General features: G+C 46.9%; 1 protein-coding gene across 1 annotated transcript in view; it reads left to right on the top strand.

Moving 5' to 3' along the window:
• Nucleotides 1-26,973, top strand: part of ADCY9 (adenylate cyclase 9) — a 167,229-nt gene that overhangs the window by 21,576 nt on the left and 118,680 nt on the right. The gene's annotated exons all lie outside the window — the stretch shown is intronic.

Genomic DNA, 26,973 nt, shown 5'->3' with positions numbered 1-26,973 from the left:
TGGATGCCTTTGATTTCCCTTTCTTGCCTTATGGCCCTGGCTAGGACTTCCAGTACAATGTTGAATAGAAGTGGTGATAGCGCGCATCCTTGTCTAGTTCCTGTTCTCAAGAGGAATGCTTTCCTGTTTTTTTAATGACCTTTTGCTTTCTCCATGTAAGATATTCTTGATGTCATCCCACAATTCGTCTAGTGTTTGGTCATTGGTGTTCAGTGCATCAGATCTGTTCTTCAGGTGGTCTCTAAATTCAGGTAGGATATATTCATGGTCATATTTTGGCTCTTGTGGACATGTTTTGTCTTCAGCTTCAGTATGAACTTGCACGTGAGCAGTTGGTGGTCTGTTCCACAGGCAGCTCCTGGCCTTGTTTTGGCTGAAGATACTGAGCTTCTCCATTGCCTCTTTTCATAGATGTAGTTGATCTGATTCCCATGTACTCCATCTGGTGAAGTTCACGTGTTTAGCTGCTGCCTTTTATGTTATTGAAAAAATGTATTTGCAATGAATAAGTCGTTGGTCTTGTAAAATTCTGTCGTGGGATCTCTGACATCATTTCTGTCACCAAGGCCATATATTCCAGCCACTGATAACTTCTTTTTTGTTCCCAACTTTTGCATTCCAATCACCAGTAATAATCAGTACATCTTGATTTCGGGTTTGGTCAATATCAAACTGCAGAAATTGGTAAAAATCTTTAGTTTCCTCATTTGGCTTTGGTGGTTGGTGTGTAAACTTGAATAATAGTTGTATTAACCAGTCTTCCTTTAGGCATATGGACAGCAGTCTGTTACCGACAGCATTGTATATCAGGACAGATTGTGTGACAAGTGCCACACCATTCCTCAGTTTGTCGCTCCTGGCATCATAGATCGTATGATTGTCTGATTCAGAATGGTCAAAACCAGTCAATTTCAGCTCATTAATGCTAAGGATATTAATCTTTATGCGTTCCATTTCATTTTTGACAACTTTCTGCTTTCGTAGATTCATTCCACATTCCAATTATTAATGGATGCTTGAAGCTACTTTTTCCCATGTTGAATTGTGCCACATCAGCAAATGGAGGTCCCAAAAGCTTTACTCCATCCACTCTATTTTGAGGAGGCAGCTCTTCCCCAATCGTATTTTGAGTGCCTTCCAATTTGAGGGGCTCATCTTCCAGCACTATATCAGACAGTGTTTCACAGCTACTCATAAAGTTTTCCAGTAATACATCAGACAGTGTTTCACTGCTGTTTATAAGGTTTCCACTGGCCAGTTCGTTTAGAAGTGGATGGCCCTTTCCCATATAGATGGATCTTAAGAAAGCACAATGCTCCAGGCAGAACATTTGTGCTAGTTAAGCTAAACTATTGTTTAGGTTTAAGCCAGCTGCGTGGGATATTTTTGGTTTAAGGTTTAAAGATTATCTTAGGGCAATAGTTTCAGGAGTTCATACAGCCTCTGTAGCTCTAGAAAGTCTGGAGTCCATGAGAATTTAAAATTCTGTTCTGCATTTCCCCCCTTTTGATCATGATTCTTCTATGGAATCTTTGATTGAAATGTTCTGTAATGGTATCCAGGCAACATCCAGTTCTGGTCTCAAGGTGAGTGAGACAGTAGTACCAGTCTTTAATATGAAGGAGTGGTTGCTCCTTTGCCCATTTGTTTAAACTATAGACCCTACTTTAGACAAATTTAGCTTGTGGGACCTCAGGTTTGCAGAATTGCTTATTGTGGGCTGTGTGTGAGTTTCTTAACGTTATAAAGAAAATTTTCTTTGTTGTTGTTGTGTGTTGTCGAGTTGATTCCAACTCATAAAATTGGGTTAAAGAAGTCTCATTTACACATGGTTCTTAGTATCAAATTTATTGTCTAAAGTAAATTATTGTTAGAGGAACCCCACTTAATTTGGAAAGTTTGAGAAACTCTTTGGAATATTGTTGCTGTTTTAGGTGCCGTCGAGTTGGCTCTGACTCATAGTGACCCTGTTACAACAGAAAGAAACACTGCCTGGCCCTGCACCTTCCTCACAATCCTTGCTATACCTGAGCCTTTCATTGCAGCCACTATGTCAGTCCATCTTGTTGAGGGCCTTCCCCTTTTTTGAAATGCCTTGCAGAAAATAAGAATTGAATAAAAATTTTTGAAAACCTGTGCTTCAGTTCTTGACTGTTTTATCTTGGAGAGAGATAGGAAAGTGGGTGGTCATTGAAATGAATTGCGTTGGGTTGGCACACAGCACATACTGGATTAATGCTGCTCTTTACCCATTATTTTGGCAATGAAGGGCCAGCTTGCTCTTGATGGTGAGTCCCTGGATCTGTTTATTGTGGGTTCCCAGAAAGGGCCCGAGTACCTGGAAATGGATGTACCTGGAAAGTGCCTCACTTGGACCTCGTGACTGAGATTAGAGGTCACCGATGTTGAAGGGCAACCAACCTCTTGAATTTTATAATAAGGGCTCCTAAAAGATTTTGAAAGGGCTTTCCTAGCTTCCCTTACATGCCAGCTCATGGAGGTGTCCCATGTGCTGTGATTTGCATGCCTGGCGAAATAAAGTAGGAATAAAAAAAAAAAAGCCCCTTTGTTTTGAAAGACAGTGTTGTCATTGGACGTGTGTCATCTAGCCTGAGAGAGAGTTTCACCTCAACAGAGCCTCAGGTTGTGCAGCTTGGCTTCCCTCGAGCAGCTGTTACTCAGAGCTTGGTGGGAGTCTCTGCTTCCTTCCGAAGGACGAAATGGGCAGATGCCGTGTGTAGGTGACTGTAGGTGTGCAGTTTGCAGGATTACCAGGAAGACAAACCAGAGGAAACCCGGAAGACTTGCCTCATCTCTGACACACATCTCACAGTCTGTTTTTCAGCCGAGATAGCTTCACTAACTCTGTTTTAACTTTGTTTTCTCTCTGTTCCCTAAGGAAATTGTGACGGTGAACCCTCTCAGAGCCAGTGACTCTGAGGTACCGATGTTGCTCCTCTGCCGTTTGAAGTTCAGATGGCAGTGTTTGCGTCCTGACGCCAGGCACGATGTTTCTTGATTTAGTAGCTATTACATTTCCGATCCCATGTGCTCCTGGTGGTGTTCCAGTTTGCCCCGAGGTCTCTGTTTCCACTTCAGTGTTGATGGTGTGGGGTGGCACTTTCTTGCCTTCAGAATATGAACAGGGTTTTTAGAATCAATGATTTTAAGCTTTTTTTTTTTTTTTTTAATTTTTATTGTCATTTGGGTGAAAGTTTACAGAACAAACTCATTTTCCATACAGCAGTCCATGTAGCAGTTCCTACACGTTTTGCTTCATGGTATTGACGGCAGTCCCCACGATGTAACAGCTCTCTCCCCACTTCTTCCCTGTCGTTATCTCTTCCCTGTGTCCTTGCTTCCTTTGCATTCCCACCCCCTGAGCTGTCTCCCTGTGCAAACACTGCCCTTCTGTTCTCCCGTGAGTGATCGTTCTAATCAGTGTATCTACCTGGTGCCAGTGTTCACCCTATATGCCTGTCTGTTGTTTGGCTAGAAGCCATGAGAGTGAGTTCATTTCCAGGCCTGAAGGGTAACTAGGGGCCATGGCCTTGGGGATCTCACCAGGCTCCATCAGACCAGTGAACCTGGTCTTTTTTGTGATTTTGAGTTTCGTTCCTCATTGTTCTCATTCTGTCCAGGGTCTCCTGTACTGATCCCTTTCCGAGTGGCTGACACTGGGCACCATCTAATTCTTCTGGTCTCATGGTCAGATAATCTGAGTTATCTTCACATGGTCCACTAGTCCCTTGGATTAATTATTTCCATACATCTTTGTTTTTCTTCATTCTTCTTTGCTCTGGACGAGGAGAGACCAATTGTTGTATCTAGATTGTCGTTAGCAAGCTTTTAAGATCCCAGTCTTTACTCATCAAAGTAGGATGGAGAAAAATATGTACGGTATGTTATGCCAGTTGACCTTGATGTCCCTGTGAGCATGGTCCCGAGCTCACAGGTCCAACAACTCACTCCATCAGGGTGCTTGACTTTGCATAATACATTATCATAACTTTGCCCCCGTTAGTTCTATTTATATGGGCATTCTTACAGCACATACAATATATGTATAGACGTATCGTCTGCCAAGCTTATATATGGTCATGGAGATATTCCCTTTTGCCTAGACGTACCTGATCATTCAACCTATCAAAAAGAGTTTTTATTTTTTTTTAATCTGGTTGAAAGTTCACAGACCAAATTCATTTCCCATATAGCAGTTCATACACACGTTGTCTCATGACATTGACTGCAATTCCCCACAATGTAGCAGCTCTTTTCCAACTTCCTCCTTATAGTTACCTCTTCCCTGTGCAAAAAGAAATGTTTAAATAACAGCTTTTTTACTGTTTTTGTTGTTAGTTGCCATCGGGTCAGCTCTGACTCATAGAAATCTCACGGGCAACAGAACAAACTGTTTTGCAGGCCTGCACTGCTTAGCACTCAGTGGACAGTGTTCCGTAGTAATCCTAACGGTTTCCATCGGCTGAGTTCTGGGAGTAGATGGTCAGGCCTTTATTCCTCATCTGTTTTAATCCGGAAGCTCTGCTGAAACCCGTTTGCCATGGGTGGCCCTGCTGGCATTTGAAATAACAGTGAGTAGCGCAGAAAGGGCGTGAGGGTGGCCTCCTCTGCCCTCTAACTTTCCCAGACGGAGGGGGGATGCAGAACAGCATCACTAGCCCGAGGCTGGTTCCTGTCACGTGGAGGTCAGGCCTGCTGCTGTCCTCCAACCTCCTGGCCAGTTCTGACACCAGCTGTCCCTCCCATGGCACTCTCTGCTTCTCCTGGGCCCACCAATTTGTTGCAGTGGCCTTGCAGAACTCAGACAACACTCACAGTTATGGGGTCTTTGTAACAAGTTAGGAATCAGCCTCAGGAACATGTTAGGACAGTTTTTCAATTAGGATAGTCTTAGCCTTGCCACGGGCACAGTCCTCTCCAGCCTCGACCACTGCCCTGCCTGGGCCAGTGTTACCAAGTTTTTCTAGCTTTGCCAGTAGGAGCCCGAAGAGGCACCCCAGTCCACCAGCAAGCTCCTGCCAAAGGCGCTCTGGGGGCCAGAAGCTGCTGCTCTGCCTCATGCCAGTCTTTTGGTTCTGCTGCCTCTGCTCCCACCACCTCTCTGTCAGGGAGGTCCAGCGCAGGGACCCCGAGTCCAAGGACACGCTCCACTCCCAGCTCTCCTTTCTCGATGGCAGTGAGAGCCCCCTTTCCGCCTCTGGGATGGCTCATTTTCAGCCCAGCGAGATGGCAAGACGGACTCATCCCAGCATTAGGGCTGTGCACCTTATCTGCACGGTCCCACCCTCACACGGTGCCGTGTACCTTATTTACATTGTTCACAAGCTGTGTGATCTCCTTGTGGGCCACGAGGACCTGACGCTTCCATAGACCGACCTAGTCGTCTGGTGGGAGGCACAAAGACCACGGCCAGAAGAGCCACCTTCAGGAGTTCTCTGCAACCCAGCAGCCAGCACCATGTGGCCCGCTGACAGCTTTTCTGAGATGTGATTCATATTCCGTACGTCCGACCTGTGGACAGGGTGTAGCTCACTTCACCGGTCTTCAGTTCGTTCACAGCTTGCGCCGCCATCACCACAGTCAACCTTAAAACATTTTGATCAGCCCCAAAAGAAGTCCTGTCCCCATTAGCAGTCCTCCGCATTTCTCCCCCAAACCTGCCAGCCCTTGGTAACCACCAGTCTACTTTCTGTCTCTGAATTTCTTTGTTTTAGAGAGCTTTGGTGGCTTAGTGCCTAAGGCACTTGACTGCTAACCAGAAGGCTGGCGGTTCAGATCCCCCAGCCGCTCCTCAGAAGGAAGACTGGGCAATCTACTTCCATAGTGATACTGCCTCGGAAACCCAAGGAGGGGTCTCTGTGAGTCGGCATCGACTTGATGGCAGTGAGTTGAGGTTTTTAGAGAGAGTTCCTGCGAGTGGGATCGTCTACGGGGTGGTGCTTTGTGCCTGGCTCGTCTGCCCGAGCGCCTTCTCACGGTCTAGCCGTGTTGTAGCGCGTATCAGCGCTTCATTGCTTCGTTTCTCTGTGTGGCTGGATAACGTTCCATTGTTCGGATAGACTGTGTTATATTTATGAATTTATTAGTTAATGGAACAGCTATTCTTCTTGAATTTAACAGTTAAGCTGATTGTTTGAAGGTAAATTGAAATGATAAAAATATTTTAATATTCAGTAATATACCGTGGCTGAAATTTAGCCGTTTCATTTTCACTAGTGTTAAGAGTTGCCCCAGAAGGCCTGATTAAATGGGGTTTAATACTGAATTCTAAGTTAACGTATGTATTTCATATAATCCATTTTATTTTCCCCTGAAACGTTTTTCCTCTTTTCTAAATTTGTTGAGAAATTAAATACTTAAATTCTCTGATCCTTGTCCTTTCCTTCAGCCAGTTCCCTGTTAGGGAATTTTAGGGGTAGCACACGGTTGAATACGAAACCAGTCTCACTGATAGGAGGACGTTAATATGAACATCAGTTATGGGAAACCTTTCTGGATGGTTTAGTCAGTTAGACTTTTTCCTGTTTTAACCAATTCAAACGTTTGGTTTTACATTTCTGAAATGCATAGAACTCTTTCTTATTTTCATAAAAATAACATAAAATAAACTATTGCAAATAAAGCTTAATTTTCCTGGTGGCTCCCTTCCTTTTAGTACCTGTTTCTTGGCTGTGATTAATACCGTCATTTCCCCGTGTTTAGTGCATCGGTGTTTTTGTTCTTTAAATAGTCGATCACAGGGTTACTGTGGTGTTGGAGCTCTTGGTATTCAGGAATGGCTGTTTCACTGCTGTCTCGCGTGGCTGCAAGCCACCAGTGTGCTGTCCTGTGACACCTTCGCTCTGGGTTGCCACTTGGTTCCACAGACACAGAGACTCAGGCTTGCCAGCCCTGCAGGTGCGTTTGATCAGCACTGCTACGGATGCAGCCTTCTCTTTGTCGGCTCAGTGAGGTTGCTGAGAACATGAGGTCAGGATCAATAAGGTGTTCTTCCAGTTTTTTTTCTAAAGTATATTTTTAAAGCTGAAGAAAGAGAAACATGAATTACATTTGTGTCTTAGTACATGGAGCCTGTTTTTCACAGGACCAAAGTAGATTTCTCTTGAGTATGTAGGAGCACCAGGGAGCTCTGGTGGCATAGTGCCTGAGGCACTTGACTGTTAACCAGAAGGCTGGCATTCAAACCCATCAGCCACTCCTCAGAAGGAAGATGGGACAATCTACTTCTGTAGTGATACTGCCTCTGAAACCCAAGGAGGGGTCGCTATGAGTGGGCCAGACTCAACGGCATATAACAACAATGTAGGAATACCAAAACAAGTGCCCCTAGAGGACAGAGTGGAACTGCCCACAGGGTCTCCAAGGCTGTCAATCTTCACAGGAGCAAAGCCCAAACCACACCCACTGCCGTGGAGTCCATTCTGACCCACAGCGCCCCTAGAGGACAGACAGTGGAACTGCACCACAGGGTTTCCAAGGCGCTTAATCTTTACGGAAGCTGACTGCTTCATCTTTCTTCTGGGGAGAGGTTGGTGGGTTTGAATTTATAATCTTTTCATCAGCAGCCAAATGCTTTAACCACTGTGCCACCGAGGTCCTTATGTAGGAATAGAAAATACAGATAATAGGTTAGATCCTTCAGTAAACTGGCGATCTGGTAAAGCTGAAATGTGACTGCTGGATTAGGGGAGTGCTGACTGCTGATGAGTTGACTGGATGGCACCTTACTGACTTGCCCGAGAAACATCTAGGTAACTGCTTCTGTAGAATTTTGTGTGTTCTTGAACACAGTGCGGAGGAAGAACTGACCAGCCACCTTCCTGTTGGGTTAAACTGAAAGGACAGAGTGTGGTCTTCATCCCAGAGCTGGGGGGCAGCCATTCCGTAGCACTGCAATGGTGCTACTTACTGGTTGTTTAAGGGAGATTTGTTCTTATGGAGAGGAGCACTGATGGCGTAGTGGTTGAAGCATTTGGCTGCTAACCAGAGGGTCAGTGGTTTGAACCCATTAACTGTTCCCTGCGAGGAAGATGAGGCAGTCTGCTTCCTAAAGATTTACAACCTTAGAAGCCCTAGGGGCATGGGTCAGAATTCCCTCCAGGGCAGTGGGTTTTTGGTTTGGTTTTCTAGAGGGGCCTGGTCAGTGGCTACAGTAGGAGCTCTGGTGGTGTAGTGCCTAAGGCATTTGACTGCTAACCAGAAGGCTGGAGGTTCAAACCCACCGCCAGCCACTCCTCAGAAGGAACACTGGGCAATCTACTTCCATAGAGATCTGTCTCGGAAACCCAACGAGGGGTCTCTATGAGTCAGATCCGACTTGACAGTGGCAGTGAGTTTGGTTTTTGTTTGGCTTAGTGGATATGTCACGGTCTGTTCCTGCTTGTGTCCTTCGGCAGGCCACGCTTGTATGTCTGCCAAGTCTACATCAGCTTTCTGGTGTGGTCAGGCTGCATTCTTAGATTAAAAATTAAAGTCACATTTATTTTTAACAGTAGGGATTGCCAGTGTCTTCCTTTTCAAAGTAGTCAATATGTGGTTTACACTGAAAAATGGCACAAACGTTTGTACAAATTGGAAAATGCTTGGTGAGCCCAAACATTGGTGTACCGTTTTCCAAGGGGATTTGGGGAGCCCTGAACAGTCATGCTGTTTTGCTTAGTGTGGGGGTGAGGGTGCTCTCTGTTCAGATCTGGACAGTGAGGGTTAGGAGACAGTCATAGCTCTCTGTTTGAAGGAGGGTGTGAAAGCATTTGCTTTGTAAGGAGAGAGACATTTGCAATTTAAAGGTGTAGGGATGATTCTTTTTGGCATCTCCACTGACTGCATCACAAAATGTGATTTTAAAAGGTTGGACGTAGTTGAGGTGAATGGATTTATCTAGACGTTTCTTAAGAGTTGAAGTTGTCAGTTGCTGTCGAGTCGGCTAGCGGCGACCCCACGTGAGATAGCCAGTGTTGCCCAGCTCTGCACCGTCGTTGCAGTCGTTGGGTGCGCCGGTCCATCGTCGCGGTCCCTGCGCATTTTGAGAGCTTTCCAGCCTAGGGAGCCCCCTTCCAGTGTTGGACCCAGGTTATGAAGGAGTTGTTTGGCGTGAGGAATTTGCTAACACGACAATGCAAAAGCAAAAGGAAAGTTTATTTGCTAGCTCGAGCTAGGGTCCCTGCTCTTGCCAACGCAGTGGCCAAGGCAAAAGACCTGGTGTGGTGCTCCTTTACTATCACACTTTTATAGGAAAATATGGGGGGTGGAGTAGCACCAGGGCAAAGGGGTACAGATGATTGGTTGTTGCTAAGGGTTTAGGGTAGGGGTCTGAGATGTTGGGGGACGTGTTGGAATCCCCCGGCTCCAAAGTCCACTTAGGGAATTATTATCTAGGGAGGATGCAGAGTCCTGATACATGGGAGACTTCAGGAGCTGGTTAAATCTCTGATACGCGCTGAATCCGGAGGGAATCTCTGATACCTGCTGAGTCCGGCGTGTAGATAAAAGCCCTGAGGCATGGGTAGTGTTTAGAATCCCCAACATTAAAAGACTTGTTAGAGTTCCTGACACTAAAAGGCTTCTGGTTAAAGATTTCCCTGGAGGCTATTAGGACTCAGGCTTCACACCAGCACTGCCCTGGCTGAGACTCTTGTGAGCCATAGGGTTTCCAGTGGCTGACTTTCAGAAGTAGACAGCCAGGCCTTTCCTAGTCTGCCTCAGCCTGGAAACTCCACTGAAACCTGTCCAACATGGGTGAAGCCAGGGGCTTTGAAATACCTGCGGCATAACCTTCAGTGTGGGGAATAGGTTGCTCCCCCCCATAATAACTTTATTGTGTTTTTGGTACAGTAATTTGGAGTGAATTATATTACAGTTATTATTTTATACCTTGTATGTTTCTATTAAGGAAATGATTGTTTCATATTTTCCAGGAATTCTGAAACCAAGTATTTTTGTAACTTTCATATTAAATTCTAAAAATATACTTGGATTAAACTGGAGGAAGCTTTTTGGTGTATCTAAAAGAGACACATTTATCAAAACTAATTTTGATTCAAGCGCCTCCTTGGCTTAATTGAGAGTGAGACTCAGGAATATTTCAGAAACCCTGTGGGGTACAGAGCTCAACGGGGAGGGAGACACCCAAACACAACATTTTTCTGTTGTAAACTGGCGATCCCATATGGTTGGTGTGTTAAATACTGATGTGTGTGTGACAAGGCATGGTCATCAAAGTCAGTCCTCTCGGGTTACCTGGTGTGAGTAGTTAGGTAAAGAAGGTGCTGTGAGGTGCGGAATGTCACACCTGAGGCCTTGTGTCATTGGTCAGGTTCCAGTTAGGGCCTTGAGGCTTTTGAATCATTGGTGTTATGTGATCTTATTTATTTTTAAATTTGTTTTTGTTGTCGACACAGTTCAGCAGTTCAGTGACACCTCAGGCCTCATGTCATTGGTCAGGTTTCAGTTAGAGCCTTGAGGCTTTTGAATCATTGGTGTTATATGATCTTACTTACTTTTTTTATTTGTTTTTGTTGTGGACACCAGTTCAACAGTTTCTTCACTGAGTGACATCGATTGCATTCTTCGAGTTGAACAACCCTTCTCTCCCCTCCTTTTCCAAATTGTGCTTCCCTCCTTAATGTGAACTCAGTGCCCCCTAAGTTTCCTGTCCACTCTTTTGAGTGCTGTTGTCAGTTCCGTCCCAAAGAGATAGTTCTCATACAGTGCACAGTGCTTCAAGCACACGTTCTTTACCAGTTAAGATAAACTGTTATCATCAGGGGGTATTTTTAGTTTAAAGTTTATACAGATTATGTCAGGGCAATAGTTTTGAGGGTTCATCCAGCCTGCATGGCTCCAGAAAGTCTGGATTCCATAAGAATTTTAAATTCTGTTCCTGATATTCCCCCCTGTTTGATTGGGATTCTTCTATAAAATATTTACACAATCTTGTTTTTCAACCTGATACTCTGATGGGAGAAGGACCAGGATTTACTGTTGGCTCCATCGTTTGCTCGCTGGGCACCCTGACCATGGCGATTTGGTGGTCTGAGTGTGTTTTTCTTCTGTAAAGCATTTCCCTAGCCTGAAGGCTTTTGCTTAGCATTAAGGGAGATAACACCCGTAAGGCTCCCGACCCCATGCCTGGACAAAAAACCAAAACACAAACAAACCTGTTTTCATCAGTGTTGAAACCCGTGTAATGGATATTACCCCATAAGAAGTGCTGTAAGGAAGTGGGGTGCACAGTAGGAGCCCACACTTCAGTCCAGGTACCCATGAACCCCAGGAAGCCTGGGTGGCAGCTCACATTGGGGTTTATTTATTTATTTGTGGCTTAAAACAGCCGAAGTTTATTCCCTCACATTTTGGGGTCTGTAAGTCTGGAGTCAAGCTGTTGGCATGGCCATGCTCCTTGGAAGGGTCTTGGGGTGCTGCAGACTGTCTGTGTCTTCACGTGGCCTCATCTCTGTGTCCCTGTTTGTCATCTTCTCTCCTTATGAGGGCTCTGGTCACTGCCCTAACTTCAGGATGACTTGTTCCTTCTTCCCCGCCACCGTGGGGTTCAAAGGAAGGCGTGTGAGCAGCCTTCTGAGGGTCTAGATGGCTGAAGTTGAGATGTGGTAGTGACAGGGAGCAGGTTAAATTGTAGATAGAACATGTTTAGAGACCTTTTTCTTTTTGATAAACATATGGGTTTTGGCTCTCCCCTTCAAGCTGCCTTTGGATCTGGCAACTCTGGAATTGTGTGTTAGATAAACAGTTGGTATCTAGGACAAGCCTTAAAAAAAGTACTGTTTAAATACTAACACACACACACACACACACACTCCCAACTCTAGGAACTTTCTTTTTCCAATGAGTTCAAACTGTCTAAATACAGTGTGGTAAAAATAGGTTTCCCCTCTGGTTTCCGTGGGGACGGACGAGTGCACAAGCCGCCGTGCCCGCCTGGGACTCGGGCTTGTCAGCTGTCCTTCGAGCGTGGGGATGTGGGATGGTTTCTGTAGCCAGCAGTGTTCCCACAACTCAGCCTTAATATAGAACCTTCCGGAAAAAAAACATTGGGTACTGAGAGAGCTCAGCTCCCAAACATGGTCATGAGTTCGTGGTTCATTTTCATTTTGTTTTTATGTAGTTAAAACAAGAGATGCTGTGTAAACTTGTTAATGTTACCAAGTGTCAGTCCCATTTGGGGCAGGAGAGGGGGAGACACGCTACATTCTCTTGAGTTTCTAGTCAGAGGGAAAAAGAGAAAAAAAAAAAAAGGGTCACCATTCAGGACACGGGGAGAGACCAGGCCCTGCTTTAACTGAGCGAGTGAGGCTCCGGGGAGGCTGAGAGGCCTCTGTGGGCCATGTGTTTAGAGGTTGGGGTGGGGGGAACACGTGGTGTGGAGGTTAGCCCTGGTGCTTCACTGGCCAGATTTCCCACGCCCAACCCCGGGTCGGTGGACTCACTCCGCACCCGAGGTCATCGGTGGACTCAACAAGTTGCCCTCTTGTCGGGGCTACAGAAAGACGTGGAGATGGAAACAGGTCTGTCGCCACCGAGCTGACACTGACTCATAGCTCCCTTATAGGACAGAGTAGAACTTCTCAGTAGGGTTTCCAAGGCTGCAGTCTCTGTGGGAGCAGATCACCAGATCTCTCTATGCAGAGCCGCTGGTGGGTTTGAACCGCCGACCTTTCAGTTAGCAGCCCAGAGTTAAACCGCTGTGCCACCAGGGCTCCTTAAAAGCCATGGAAGAAATGCATACTGCTGAATGGAAGAAGCCAGTCTGACAAAGCTACGTACTGCATGGTTCTAACCATGTGGAAAAGGCAGAACTAGACAGACAGTGAAAACAAAACTAGAGAGACACATCAGGGGTTGCCAGCAACTCAGAACGCCCCATGGGGCAGCTGCGTTTACGGTTACTGTGAGCAGTGACTGTCCCAACTGTAGGCGTCCCCCAGGCCCATGGGGTCCCAGCACATGGTGTTTCCCGGGTGCAGGCAGGTAGGGAGGACTGTTCAGGATGAGGAAGGGTAGCTTCTCCAGGAGCTCCAGGGAGCACGGTGTGTGTCAGGATCCCATCTCAGGGGCCAGGGAAAGAACACGCCTGGATGACGCCCTGTTTCTCCGCCACCACCTTCATTTTACTCTCTCTTTGAGCCACCTTCTCCCACATCCATTCATTGAACAAAAGCTTTGAGTCTTTATTATAGATGGAGGATGCAGGGTGAATAAGCCAGGTCCTTGTTTCAAAGAGCTCCTAGACTGCCGTCTCTCACTGCTGGTAAAGGGAGCTCTGGTGGCATGGTGCCTAAGGCATTTGACTGCTAACCAGAAGGCTGGTGGTTCAAACCCACTGGCCACTCCCCTGAAGGAAGGTTGGGCAATCTACTTCTGTAGAGATACCACCTCGGAGGTCTACATGCTACTGTTCGGGATGTAAAACGTGGCAGCCCCTTTGGAAAAGCAGTTCCTCAGAGTTAAACATAGAGTTAACATTTGACCCAGCAGTTCTGCTCCTAGATTTATACCCAACAGACCTAAAAACATAGATCCACAGATCCATAGATCCTATGTTCATTTCAGCATTATTTCTAATAGTGAAACACTGGAAATCACCCAAACGTCCAGCACCTGATGAATGGATAAAGAAAACATGGTCCCTCCATGTGATGGACTGTTACTCAGCCATGAAAGTGAATGAAGCGCCGTTCCATTCTGTAGAGTACAGATGAGCTTGCAGCCTTGTGCTGAGCAGAAGCCGGTCATAGAAGGTCGTGTACTGTATGACTCCATTTAGTGGAACAGACAGATCCACAGAGACGGGCAGTAGATGAGTGATTGTCGGGCTGGGGGCACCAGGGGCCTGGAGGGAGGACTGCTGACGGACACGGGGTTTCTCTCTAGGGTGTGGAGATGCTCTGGAGTTATGTAGATGATGGGATGGTTCACAACCTGAATATACTAAAACTCACGGAAAAGTTTTCTGCTTTAACGGGATGGATTGTGTGAATTACATCTTAATCAAGTTGTTATAAAGCACAGATCTGCCGCCTCACCTTAGTCAGTTAGAATACACTGTAGCACAAGGCAGTGAGAATGGAATAGGGATGTTGAGTTAGAGGGGTGAGGGGAGATGAGGTAGGCGGTGCTGCTGCAGCCTCACAGAAGGCATGGAAGTCCTGTGGGCATCGCTGGGCTTCGGGGAAGTGTTCTCAGTTTTGGAGATCGAGAACCTTTGTTGCTGAGTTGTACACGTTTAGGAGAACTGGTCCATGCTGACCACGAGGCTGGCATATGCACTAGGTGCCAGCATATATGAAAGCTCACATGGAGGGACACTGTACTTTCCAGTGACTATTGTTGTTGTGTGCCGTTGAGTCGGCCCCAACTCATAGCGACCCCTCCTTGGATTTCCAAGGCAGTATCACTATGGAAGTAGATTGCCCAACCTTCCTTCTAAGGAGTGGCTGGTGCGTTTGAACCGCCAGCCTTCTGGTTAGCAGTCAAGTGCCTTAGGCACTATGCCACCAGAGCTCCTTTCCAGTGACTAGCATATCCATATCTACTGCCTAGGACACTTTCCTCACAACATCAAGGTATCCAGGAGGCCTACTTCATAGTAACAAGATTGCTTAAGGAGTGTGTGGTCTGAGCCAGGGATCTTCAACGATACACAGGTGTGCATCGCTTAATGTCCGTTCGGGCAACGTTCAACCTTGTACGCGTACGTGGACCAGGACCCCAGACGCTCGTCTCAAGGTCGGAGCCCCACTTCTGCGCAGCTGCTGCACGTGGCAGAAGCTTCCTGCTCTACGCTGGTGGAGGCCCAGGCCCACACGCCCAACTCTGGTCTCTCTTGGCTCCTGTGACTCAGTGGGTCTAGTCCTCATGTTTTGCCTGGTCCCATAGGGTGCCAGGGCAAAGGTGTGCATCCTGGATGTCCCAGCCCTGGCTCGGGCACCCTCAGTCTCCACCATCCTCTCCCTGGTCAGGTTCTCATGGGTGAGCTGGCCCTCCCTGCAGCTGGCTTAGTACCTAGGCCACGCCCACACAGCAGCCCCCAGGCCAGTGTGCCTGGGAGCTCTGCACCCTGCGGACACAGGTGTGTTCACACAGTGTCTGAATCACATACTGTCCTATGTCACAGAACATACTGTGGATGTTAAGTGATACATGTCTGGCTTTATTCATCCATGGGGAAATCACAATTGCATATACTTCCCTGGGGACTGAGACTTTATGCCTGTAGATCGAGCATCTCCCCCAAACTGTAAACACCGCTGTAGGTCTTACCTTTTGCTCTCCTCAATGGTAAGGAACTGTTTCCAAACAACAAACAAGCATACGAAGCAAAACAAAGCATTACCATAAAGTAGAAAAGTCCCTTCTTCAGAATGCAGAAACATGTAGGAATGCTCACAGCTGAAGCCGGGAATCAGTTCACATTGATGGCGCGTGGACAAGGTAATAAGGGACCTTTGTGGTGCAATGGCTAAACACTCAGCTGCTTACTGAAAGGTTGGTGGTTTGAACCCAACTAACAGTCCTGCAGGAGGCAAGATTGCGACCGGGAAAACCCTCTGGGGAAGCTCCTTCTGTCACATGGAGTCACATTGACTTGATGGCATTGACCGGCAACAGCAAGCACACAAGGGGGGAGTGGAGGGCCCAGACAGAGTCAGAGCAGAGCTGCGGCGATCAGGCATGTTCTTAGGACACAGGGAGCTGGAGGAGCAGAGGCAGGGGCACCAGCGTTGGGAGGAGTCCTTTCAGAACTGCCCCACAAACGATGGTAAACCAGTGGGCCTCATAGTGACTTCACTAGACATGAAGTCCTGCAGGGCTTGGGAGGGGACCAGGAGAGCACCTCAACTTGGACTCCAGGTGGGAACACCTGAAACGGGAAGGAGGTGCCATAGAGCAGAGGCACAGGGAAGTAAGAACAAAGATAGCACCTCAGGCTTGGCGGGTAGATGGCCCCAGAGAGAGATCTGGGTTGAATTCTCCAGACGCTCGTCAGATTGTTGTTGTTGTTTGCCGTCGAGTCGGCCCCGACTCATAGCGACCCCTCCTTGGGTTTCCGAGGCAGTATCACTATGGAAGTAGGATTGCCCAACCTTCCTTCCGAGGAGTGGCTCGTCAGATTAGAGAGGGCTTACGTGAGGAGGAGAGGGTCAGTGGGTACCAGTAACCCATTTGAGAAGGGCAGCGTCTTGTTCCGTTGTGTGTGGGGGTTGCCATGAGTCAGGGACCGACTTGGTAGCAGGTAACGACACCATTTTCAGGGTTCATCCAGGCTGGAGCGTGACCCAGAGTGCATTCCTCTCTATGGCTGCGTGATGCTCCACGGTACGGACCTAGCACACTTCGTTTCTCTTCCGTCAGTCGATGGGCATTGCGTTGTTGCCACTCCCTGGCCGTTGTGGATGATGCTATGCAGAGGATCTGTGTGCGGTTTTTGCGGGACGTGTATTTTCACTTCTCTTGGCTGTGTACCTGGGAGTAGAATTGCTGGGGCACACAGTGAGTCTGTGTTGAACCTCTGAGGAACTGCCAGACTGTTTTCTGTACTGGTTGCACTGTTTTACATTCCCATCAGCAGGGTTCAGGTTTCTTCACAACCTGGCCAACACTTGTTAGTACCTGCCTTCTTGTATAACCATCCTCATGGGAAGACATTTATGATTGTATCAGACACAAAGAGCAAACTTTTGTAAAAAGATTTCACATCTCAGCAAAATAAAGGTGTTATACCATTTTATATGCTTTTTGGTTGGAAGTTAATGAAAACCTGACTAAATGAATCTTAAAAACAGAAAAGAAATTGATTGTCTCACTTAATAAGAATGGCATTTTCAGGGCTGATTAGAGGTTTGATGACATTTTCAAAGACCCAGGTGTTTTCTCTCTTTGCTGTCTGCCATCCTTGCCCCATGGAAGATACTTTCTCTATGGCACCTCATGGCACAGTGTGGCTGCAGCCATTCCAGGCAACATGACACCATCCAGTAGAGAGAAGGGCTGCTTCCTCTCGTGCACCTCTTTTTCTGTTAGCAAGTTTTCCCAGCTGGCTCCAAGCAGACTCTCTTAGGTCTTTCCGCCAAGGTCGGGCCATGTGCGTGTATCCTCTTAGCCACTGGCCAGGAGAGTGGGCCCGACTGGCCTGGACTTGTTTCGTCCACTGTGGCTGGGCCTTGTGGAGGGGTGGCCTTCCAGAGCACATGGGAGGGAGAACCTCACACAGATTCAGGCTTCTGTGAGGAGGCCTGGCAGGGAGTGGACAGAGAAGATGGCTGTGGGGTTTGGAGCGTCCATGGCTGCAACTTCAGTTGAAACGTGATGTTTTTGATAGAATTTCAGTGCCTGTTCTTAGGAGGAATGTGTGAAATGCATCGTTCTGGTTACCTAGTGCCGCTCTGACAGGAATATACCACAAATGGGGCTTGAACAAACAGAAGTTTATTCTCTTACAGTTCAGGAGGCTAGAAGTCCAAGTTCAAAGTGCCAGGCTCTAGGGGCTGTGTGAAAACCCCTCAACGTTGGGGTCCAGCTCTGCCTCTTGCTCCCAGCCCATTGAAGCTAGAGGCATCTCTTCACTCAGGCATCTACTGGCTGCTGAGGCTAACAAGCCCAAGGTTGACAAATAAAATGGCACAGTCCCCATGTTACCACACCACATGGCAGGCCATTAATTCAAATCCGTTGAAAATCCCAAGGTCAGCAGAGCATGGCAGGCTGCTGAACAATGACACAGCTACATGCAGGGTCCAAGCGTGCCATAAGCTAGAGGCTATCCCCAAGGCGTCTCCTTATATACAGGAAGCAGACCACATACCCAAAGCAGCTACTTAGCTGCTTGTGGTAGATCCCACCATGGAGGTGATTGCCAGTCTCATCATGGGGAATACTACGTCTAGCTGCCCAGCCACTCACCCAGGCCCAGCCAAGCTGACACACAACCTGAACCACCACAGGGCCCTATACCTTTCTCTTCTCCCCTCCTTCTCCGGGGCAGGCCCTCACACCTCGTGTCGTCGTTGGTTGCTGAAGAGCTGTTTCCGACTCGGGGTGGCCCCGTGCTTTGTGGGGCAGAGCTGAGCTCCATAGGCTTTGCTTTGGTGGGAATCTTGATGGATGCAGATTGCCAGGCCTTTCTTCAGTGGCACTGCTGGGTGGGTTCTAACTGCCAGCCTTTGCACTGAGGGACCTTTTTACACCTTCTGCATCTGCTCTTCCCAGCTGGAGTCCGCATTCCTGTCACAAAGCAAGCAGTGCCCTCCCGGGCTCCATGCCCCTCTCCCCACCTCTGCAGTGGGCTCACTGGTGCCTTCCCCCTGTCCTCCTGGCCCATTCTGTAGCGCTCATCCCATTCCCAGCTACAGAGAGGTCTCCTAGCAGGTGCTGTGAGGTGGAGTGAGTGAGTGTGAACTAGTGAAAGGAAGGAATCAAGACTTGATGTGGCAGGAGGTAAAGGCCTTTCAGAGGTTTTTGAGCCTCACCGTGAATGTCAGGAGGAGCTCTGGTGGCTCTAAGGCACTTGACTGCTAACGAGAAGGCTGGCAGTTCAGACCCACTAGCCACTCCTTGGAAGGAAGGTTGGGCAGTCTACTTCCGTAGAGATACCATCACAGAAACCCAAGGAGGGGTCGCTGTGAGTCGGGTCCTACTTGACAGCACATAACAACAACAACAACATGAATGTCAAGAGTAAAATGCTGTTGGTGTGTTTAAGAGACTTGTCCCTTTAATAAGCCACCTGCTTAAGTGACTAAGATTTCACAGATGGTCTTTTTTGGGAAACCTCGACATTTTGAGGGAAACCAGGCATTTCTCAACCTTTCACTTGGAGCCCTGCAAAGTATTATTTGTTCCGCCGGGATGGCTGAGCGTCTCGTGATAGCCAGCTCTTTGGTACTTCAGTTGCCAGCATCACTACAGGAGGCAGGTGGGGCTTGATGGTCTGCTGGGGGCTGTTTACAGCATTTCCTGTAGGGGCTGTTAAGTGAGTAGGTAGATAGTGGATACGGTCCTGCACCGCTTACCATCTATTCGGGCAACATCGACCACATGTACAGGTATCCCGTGGAGGTGTTGCCAGTTCCATTCCAGACCACAGTAAAGCAAATACCACAATCATGCGAGTCACATGGATTTTTTGTTTCCCAGCGCATATAAAAGTCAGGTTGACACAATGCTGTAGTCTGTTAAATGTGCAGTAGCATGATGAAAATGTTTGATGAGAATCACCAACACGGGACACAGAGATAGGAAGTGGGCACAGGCTGTTGGAAAAACGGCTCCAATAGATTGACTTGATGCAGAGTTGCCGTAAAGCTTCAGTTTGTAAAAAATGCATATCTGCGAGGTCCAGTGAAACGGCGCTCCATGGAGGAAACTTTCTTTGTTGGTTACCAGGGGTGAGTGGGGAGGGGAGGGAGCACGACAACAAAGTTAAAAAAATGCATAGACCCATGTCACTTTAGTATTGTATATTTCACTGTGCATAAATTATGTTTCAGTAAAATGTATTTTTTAAAAAATGGAGCTCCATAAAACGAGGTCTGCCTGTACTTCCGTGGTTTCATATGGTTGTAATAGAGGTCAGAAATCCTGATTGAAGAAGGAGACATGGTGAACACAACAACTTCCCGCCCACAACATGGTATCTCATGTCTCTTGTATACAAAGCGATTGTGCTTCCAGGCCTGTATGACCTATAATGCATGTCCTGCTGGCCACACTGAGTGCTGTGTTACTGGCTTATGTAAATTCTGTACTGTGCTTTTTTATCTAAATGGTGCCTGTGTAACTGTGTGCGTCTCTCATGGCAGCAGCGTCCAGTCTGTGTGTCACACATCAGTGTGTTACAGTGTTCTCTCTCTGCTTAATTTTCTTTCAAAAATGCTACCTAGATGTGTATCATGATGCCCAAATGCAGCAAACCGGTGCTGGCTCTAGCCTCATCAAGAGGCACAGGAGAAGTAGTGATCTGGGAGTGAAACTGAAGGTCCTTAGACACCACAAGGGTGGAAATCAGTGCCTGTTACTGTTTGCGGTTTAGGCTGGTCACACTCAACCATCACAAAGATCACAAATCACAAAAACAAAGCCATTAAAGCTACAGGGCTTTGTATGCGAGAGGGACCTGTGTCAGGTACAGCAAAGACTAGACACAAAAGCAGATCCCTCTCAGCACAGTGATGGTCACTGCTGAGGCTCGAAGCTTGTTTGAGTTGCTTAAAGAAACAGCAGGGCCAGACTATGAAGAGGTGACTGCACAATGTCCAAATCGCATAGTGTCGTCTTTCGCAGAACATATGATGAACGTTAAGTGACCCGTGACTGTGGATAGGTACGTAGCTGCTGTTGAGTCGACTGACTCACAGTGACCTTCTGTTCAACAGAGCAGCGTTGCCCTGTCCTTGTCCTTCATCGTCCTCCCAGTCGAGGGCAGGTTCGTGGCCGTCAGTGAGACTGTTGTGCCCTCCATCTCACTGAGGGTCTCTGCCTCCCACTTCACCAGCTGTGAAGTCCGTCAAGGATCAATCCCTCCCGATACCACATCCAGAGCAAGTGAGTTGGGCAGTGTTCTGTTGGGACCCGTAAGATCTTCATGGGCTAGTTTTTGGAATCGGACCACCAGACCTTTCTTCCTAGTCTGTCTTAGGCTGGAAGCTTCCCTGAAACCAGTCGCCCTCCACAGGTGACCCTGCTGGTACTTGAAATACTGGTGGCATAGCTTCCAGCATTGCAGCAACACACAAGTTGCCACAGTACGGCAAGCTGGCAGATGGTGGTGGGTTAAGTGAATAGGTTTCTCAGCTGCCGTAAATGCTAATCTGTGTTCCGTGAGAGGGAACACGTGAAGAGCCAGCAGTTCCTGGCGCACAGACGTACAGCAAAAGCACTTCTCCCACCTCTCCTTTGTCCCTTCCAGGTGACCCCATTGCCACAGCACGCATGTCTTCCTTTTTCATAAAGCACAGTCTTGTAAATATTTCTCCACTTTAAAAATAATGTTTTTCCTACCGTGACTCAAGGTTTAGTCCTCGACTGTCTAACTTTAGTTCCTTGTTTTTATGAACTTGAGAATGTTTTCCTTAACCAGAAAACAGAAGAGAGCCCACGGTGAGGCCGCCAAGCCCTGTGCTGCTGCGTTTTCCCATCACAGAGACGTTTCTGGGAGAGTCACTTTTTTTGTCGAACAGATTATTGAAAACAAAATTGTGAATTAGAACAGGAGTTTCGAGATGATTCAAGGTCAAGACATGCTCTCTGTTGGCCATTTGTTGCCACAGAGAGTGTTGTGGGAAGTAGAATAGTTGGGAGGCCATGTGGGAAGTTTATGATGGTTCTGGAGAATGCTGAAGTTGTTTGAAAGTGTGTAGTTTTTAAATGGCCAATCACAACCCATTTTACATGAAAGATTAATTAAAACGTCAAAACAACAAATAATAACACGAAAAAAGAAATAAACAAACCCAAACTCACTGCCGTTGAGTTGATCCTGACTCATAGGGACCCCTCCTTGGGTTTCCAAAGCAGTATCTTTACGGAAGTAGAGTGCCCAACCTTCCTGCTGAGGAGAAGCTGGTGGGTTTGTACTGCCAGCCTTCTGGTTAGCAGTCAAATGCCTTAAGCACCACGCCACCATAGCTCCTAATGACACAAAAGCGCCTGTCATACATGATCTCACTAAGACTTTGCCACTGCTTCACGCTCTGGAATGCAGACCAGAGTCTCCTCTTGGTTGAAGTTGGTGGGAACCCGTTTGTTTCATTTTCCCCCTCTTTTATAAGGCTCTTTCGGTGCACGTACGCCTTCCCATGTTGTGAACCAACCACACTGTTACCTGTAAGGAGACTATTAGCACCCCATTTCCTCTGAGCGTTCAGTGTGTTTCTAGTGTTCTTCCCTCGTCAGTAACACGGCCTTAAGGGGTGGTGAGCTTTGAAGCCCTGCGTTTATTAGGCGGATGCCGAGGGGGTGAGCCGATCCCATCATATTGATTTAATGTTTAATATAAAAATGAAACGTGGACGGCGTGCCTCTTAGGGAGGGCAGGGAAGCGAAAGAAGACAAAAACTGCTGCTCAGCCAGAGGGAGTCGTCGTGCGCGTTGGGGTGGAAGGATTTTAGACTGCTTTCAACACGTCAGTCATTATCTTTTCTAAACAGAGTCATTAGTGAAATCTGGTTTTATAACCTGCACATCTTTCCACTGTTATCCTGTGTCTGCACCTGGTTTCGACAGCCATGGTATTTTTATAGGGTTCTATTATAAATCACATGGGAAATTGCCCTTATTGGAAATTTAGGTTGTTTATAATTTTGTGTTGCTATGATATATATCCTCCACACAGCCCTCCAGTCAGGATGCAGCATAGAGCTGCACAGTGGGTCACAGGGTAATTGGCAGCATTCTTATTTTGAAATGAAGATATAGGGATGCCTCTTATGGTCATTGGCACCTTAGGTTTGTGAATGACACTCCTGCACTGGACATCTTACTGGTACTGTGTCTCTGCCCACGTTAATCGTTAGGGAGGCTGAGCTCTTTCTGCACGTGGATTACCCTTGGTATTTCTCCCTTTTTGGGTTGTCTAAGAATTGGGCTGCCTTACTTTCAACTCATCATCAGGAAGGACTAATTTCTGGAAAGGGACGTCATGCTTGGTAAACTGGAGGGCAAATAAAAAGGAGGGATATATGTACTTTTTCAAGTTGTTTATTGTGATTTGGGTGAAAGTTGATAGAGCACACTAGTTTTCTGTTCAAGTTTGTGCACGTCATGTGTCGTGACATTGATTGGAGTCCCCACAATGTGACCGCGCTCTTCCCACTTCCTCTCTGAGGTTCCCGTTTCCCTCTGTCCTTCCTTCCTTTCCCTGCCTGGCTTCTGAGCTTTATCCTGGGCAAATGCTGCCCTTTGGAGCTCGCCTGATCGCTGTTGATCGCTTTAAGAAGTGTTCAGCTCCTGGTGTTACTGTTCATCTTAAAGGCTTGTGTATTGTTTGGCGGAATGTTGAGCAATGGGAGTAAATTCAGTTCCAGGCTTGATGAGTATCTAAGGGACATAGTCTCAGGGGTTCTGCCAGTCTCTGTGAGAACAGTTAGCTTGGTCTGTTTATGATGGTGAGTTTTGTTCTGCACTTTTCTCCTACTCTATCCAGGACCTCCTATTGTGATTGCTTTCCGATCAGTCGGCAGTGGTGGCTGGCCGCCGTTTGCTCTGGTCTTGGGCTCGTGGAGGGTGTGCTTCACGTGATCCCTCAGTCCTTCAGACTAATTGTTTCCTTGCTTCTTTGATTTTCTTTACTCTTCTTTGTTGTGGGTGGGGAGGGGCTGGTAGTTGAACCTTAGATAGATGCTCATAAACTTTTAAGACCCCAGTTGCTACTCACCAGGAAGGACGTAGAACATTGTCTTTGTGGACTGGGTTATGCCAGTTTGCCTCGATGTTCCCTGTGACTGTGGTCCTGAGTCCCCATTGAGCTGACTTCCCGCAGTAGCCGCGGCAGTGAGCTCAAGCATACCAGCGATCCTGAAGGTGGCGCAGGACCTGGCAGTGTTCCCTTCTGTTGTACGTGGTTCACCACAGTCAGCGCTGACTGGACGGTCACGAACAAGACCATGATGCATCTGTGTAGCCACTCCCACTGTTGGGATCCAAGAACTTCCCATCGCCTCACAGAGATCCCTCCTTCCTCGTTCCCAGAACTGTCCCATCCCCTCACAGAGATCCCTCCTTCCTCGTTTCCAGAACCATCCCATCGCCTCACAGAGTTCCCTGCCCCCTCGTTCCCAGAACCGTCCCATCGCCTCACAGAGATCCCTCCTTCCTCGTTTCCAGAACCATCCCATCGCCTCACAGAGTTCCCTCCTTCCTCGTTTCCAGAATATTCCCATTGCCTCACAGAGATCCCTCCTTCCTCATTCCCAGAACCATCCCATCGCCTCACAGAGATCCCTGCTTCCTCGTTCCCAGAACCATCCCATCGCCTCACAGAGATCCCTCCTTCCTCGTTTCCAGTATATTCCCATTGCCACAGGGTTACCTTCTGCCCTGTTTCACTCAGATCTTCCCCATTTCCAGCCCCTGGAAACCACTGATGGGTTTTCCTTTTGCAGAATGTAATACAGACAAGTCACACAGTAGGTGAGCTTTGCAACTCACTTCTTTGATTTAGTACAGATAGTTCAGCTTCAACTTGAAGAACTTGCATATGAGCAGTTAATGGTCTATTCCACAATCAGCTCCTGGCCTTGTTTTGGCTGAAGATATTGAGCTTCTCCATCGCCTCTTTCCACACATGTAGTCTGTCTGATTCTTGTGTGCTCCATCTGGTAAAGTCCTCATGTATAGCTGCCGTTTGTGTTGTTGAGAAAACGTATTTGCAATGAATAAGTCATTGGTCTTGGAAATTATATCGTGGGATCTCTAGCATCATTTCTATCATCAAGGCCATATTTTCCAACTACTGGTGATTCTTCTGTGTTTCCAGCTTTTCCATCATCAACATTACATCATCAGTAATATTAACACATGTTGATTGCATGGGTGGTCAATTTCAGACTGCAGAAATTGGTAAAAATCTTCAGTTTCCTCATTTTGGCTTTGGTGGTTGGTGCATAAATTTGAATGATAGTACTATCAACTGGTCTTCCTTGTGCTGTTTTTGTTGTTGTTAGGTGCCACCGTGTTGTCTCTGACTCATAGTGACCCTGTGCACAGCAGAATGAAACACTGCCTGGTCCTGTGCCAGCTTCGTGACCTTTGCTCTACCTGAGCCCATCGTTGAAGCCACTGTGTCAGTCCATCTCATTGAGGGCCTTCCCCTTTGTCGTTGACCCTCCACTTCACCAAGCATGACATCCTTCTCCAGGGAATGGATCCTCCTGATAGCAGGACCAAAGTAGTTGAGACGAAGTCTGGCCACTCTTGCTTCCAAGGAGCATTCTGGCTGCACTTCCTCCAGGACAGATTTGTTAGTCCTTTTGGGAGTCCATGGTACTCTTAGCATTCTTCTCCAACACCACAACTCAAAAGCACCAATTCTTCTTTGGTCTTCCTTCCAGCTCTCACATGCATACGAGGCGATTGGAAATATCATGGCTTGTGTCAGGCGCACCTTAGTCCTCAAGGAGACATTCTTGCTCCTCATCACTTGAAAGAGGTCTTTTGTGGCAGATTTGCCCAATGCAATACGTCATCTGATGTCTTGACTGCTGCTTCCATTGGTGTTGATTGTGGAACCAAGTAATATGAAATCCTTGACAACGTCAATCTTTTCTCCATCCACCGTGAAGCTGTTTATTGGACCACTTGTGAGGATTTTTGTTTTCTTTATATTGAGGAGTAATCCATACTGCAGACTGTAGTCTTTAATCTTCATCAGTAAGTGCTTCAAGTCATCCTCACTTTCTGCAAGCAAAGTTGTGTCATCTGAATATCACAAATTGTTTATGAGTCATCCTCCAATCCTGATGACATAATCTTCTTCATATAATCCAGCTTCTTCGATTATTTGCTTAGCATACAGACTGAATAAGTATGGTGAAAGGATACAGCCTTGAAACACCCCTTTCTTGATTTTGAACCATGCAGTATCCCCTTGTTCTGTTCAAACGACAGCCTCCAGGTCTGTGTACAGGTTCCTCATGAGTACAATCAAGTGTTCTGGAATTCTCATTCTTCTCAATGTTATCCACAATTTTTCATGATCCACACAATCGAATGCTTTGGGATAGTCAGCAAAACATAAGTAAACATCTTTCTGGTATTCTTTGCTTTCAGCCAAGATCCATCTGACATCAGCAATGATATTCCTCATTCCACATCCTCTTCTGAGTCCAGCTTGCATTTCTGGAAGCTCTCTGTCAGTATACTGCTGCAAACATTTAAAAATTATCTTCAGTAAGATTTTACTTGCATGTGATATTAATGATATTGTTTGATGATTTCCACATTCTGTGGGATCATCTTTCTTTGGAACGGGAACAAATATGGACCTTGTGATAGTTGGAGCTGTGTGTCAACTTGGCTGGACCCCAGTTCTTTGTGGTTGTTCCCATGATGGGATCGGATGACTGTGTTCTGAGTGGCCAATCTGTTGAAGGGGAGTTTCCCTAGGGGTGTGGCCTGCTTCCAGTATATCCAGGGACATCCTGGGAAGAGAGACATTCTTCTGTGGATCAGGATTCTGTTGTGCTGCCTACAACTGTCCATGAGTGAGCAGTTAGTTCACCATTTGGCCTGGAGATCTTGGATTCATCGTTCATTGGAGTCAGCAGCCGGTGCACTGCCTGCCAGCCTTGAGCTCCTCAGCCCCTGCAGTTGCAGGAGCCAGGAAAAGCCTCCAGCTTGACGTTTGATCCAGGAACTTTGGTCTTGCCGGCTTCTATAAGTGTGTGAGCCATTTTCCTAAGATAATTTTTTTTTTTTTTCTCTCTCTCTCTCTCTATATAAGCTTTGCTGGTTTTTGTTTCTCTAGAGAACCCAGTCTAACACAAACCTCTTCCAGTCAGTTGGCCAGATAGCTGTCTTCCAAATCTCTTGGTATAACTGAAGGAGTGCCTGTAGTGGGGCATCCATTTGTTGAAACATCTCAGTGGGTATTCCATCAATTCCTGGAGCCTCTTTCTTCGCCAGTTCCTTCAGTGCAGCTTCGACTTCTTCCTTCAATACCATTGGTTCTTAATCATATGCCACCTACTGAAATGGATGAATGTTGACCAATTCTTTTTGGTACAGCGACTCTGTATATTCCTTCCATCTTCTTTTTTTTTTTTATTTCTATTTTTATTTTTTTAATTTTATTTTGATTTGGGTGAAGATTTACAGAGTAAATTCACTTTTCATACAGCAGTTCACATAATATACTTTGTCTCATGTCATTGACCAAAATTTACAATGCAACAGCTCCCCTCCCACTTCCTCCTCATAGTTACCTCTTCCCAGTGTCCATCC

The sequence above is a fragment of the Orycteropus afer genome, unplaced genomic scaffold (genome assembly GCF_000298275.1).
Source record: "Orycteropus afer afer isolate SDZICR_OR568_19922 unplaced genomic scaffold, OryAfe1.0 scaffold00061, whole genome shotgun sequence".
NCBI classification, from domain to species: Eukaryota; Metazoa; Chordata; class Mammalia; order Tubulidentata; family Orycteropodidae; genus Orycteropus; species Orycteropus afer.
Note: the sequence above shows the minus strand (reverse complement) of the source record. Positions and strands in the feature narration are given on the sequence as shown.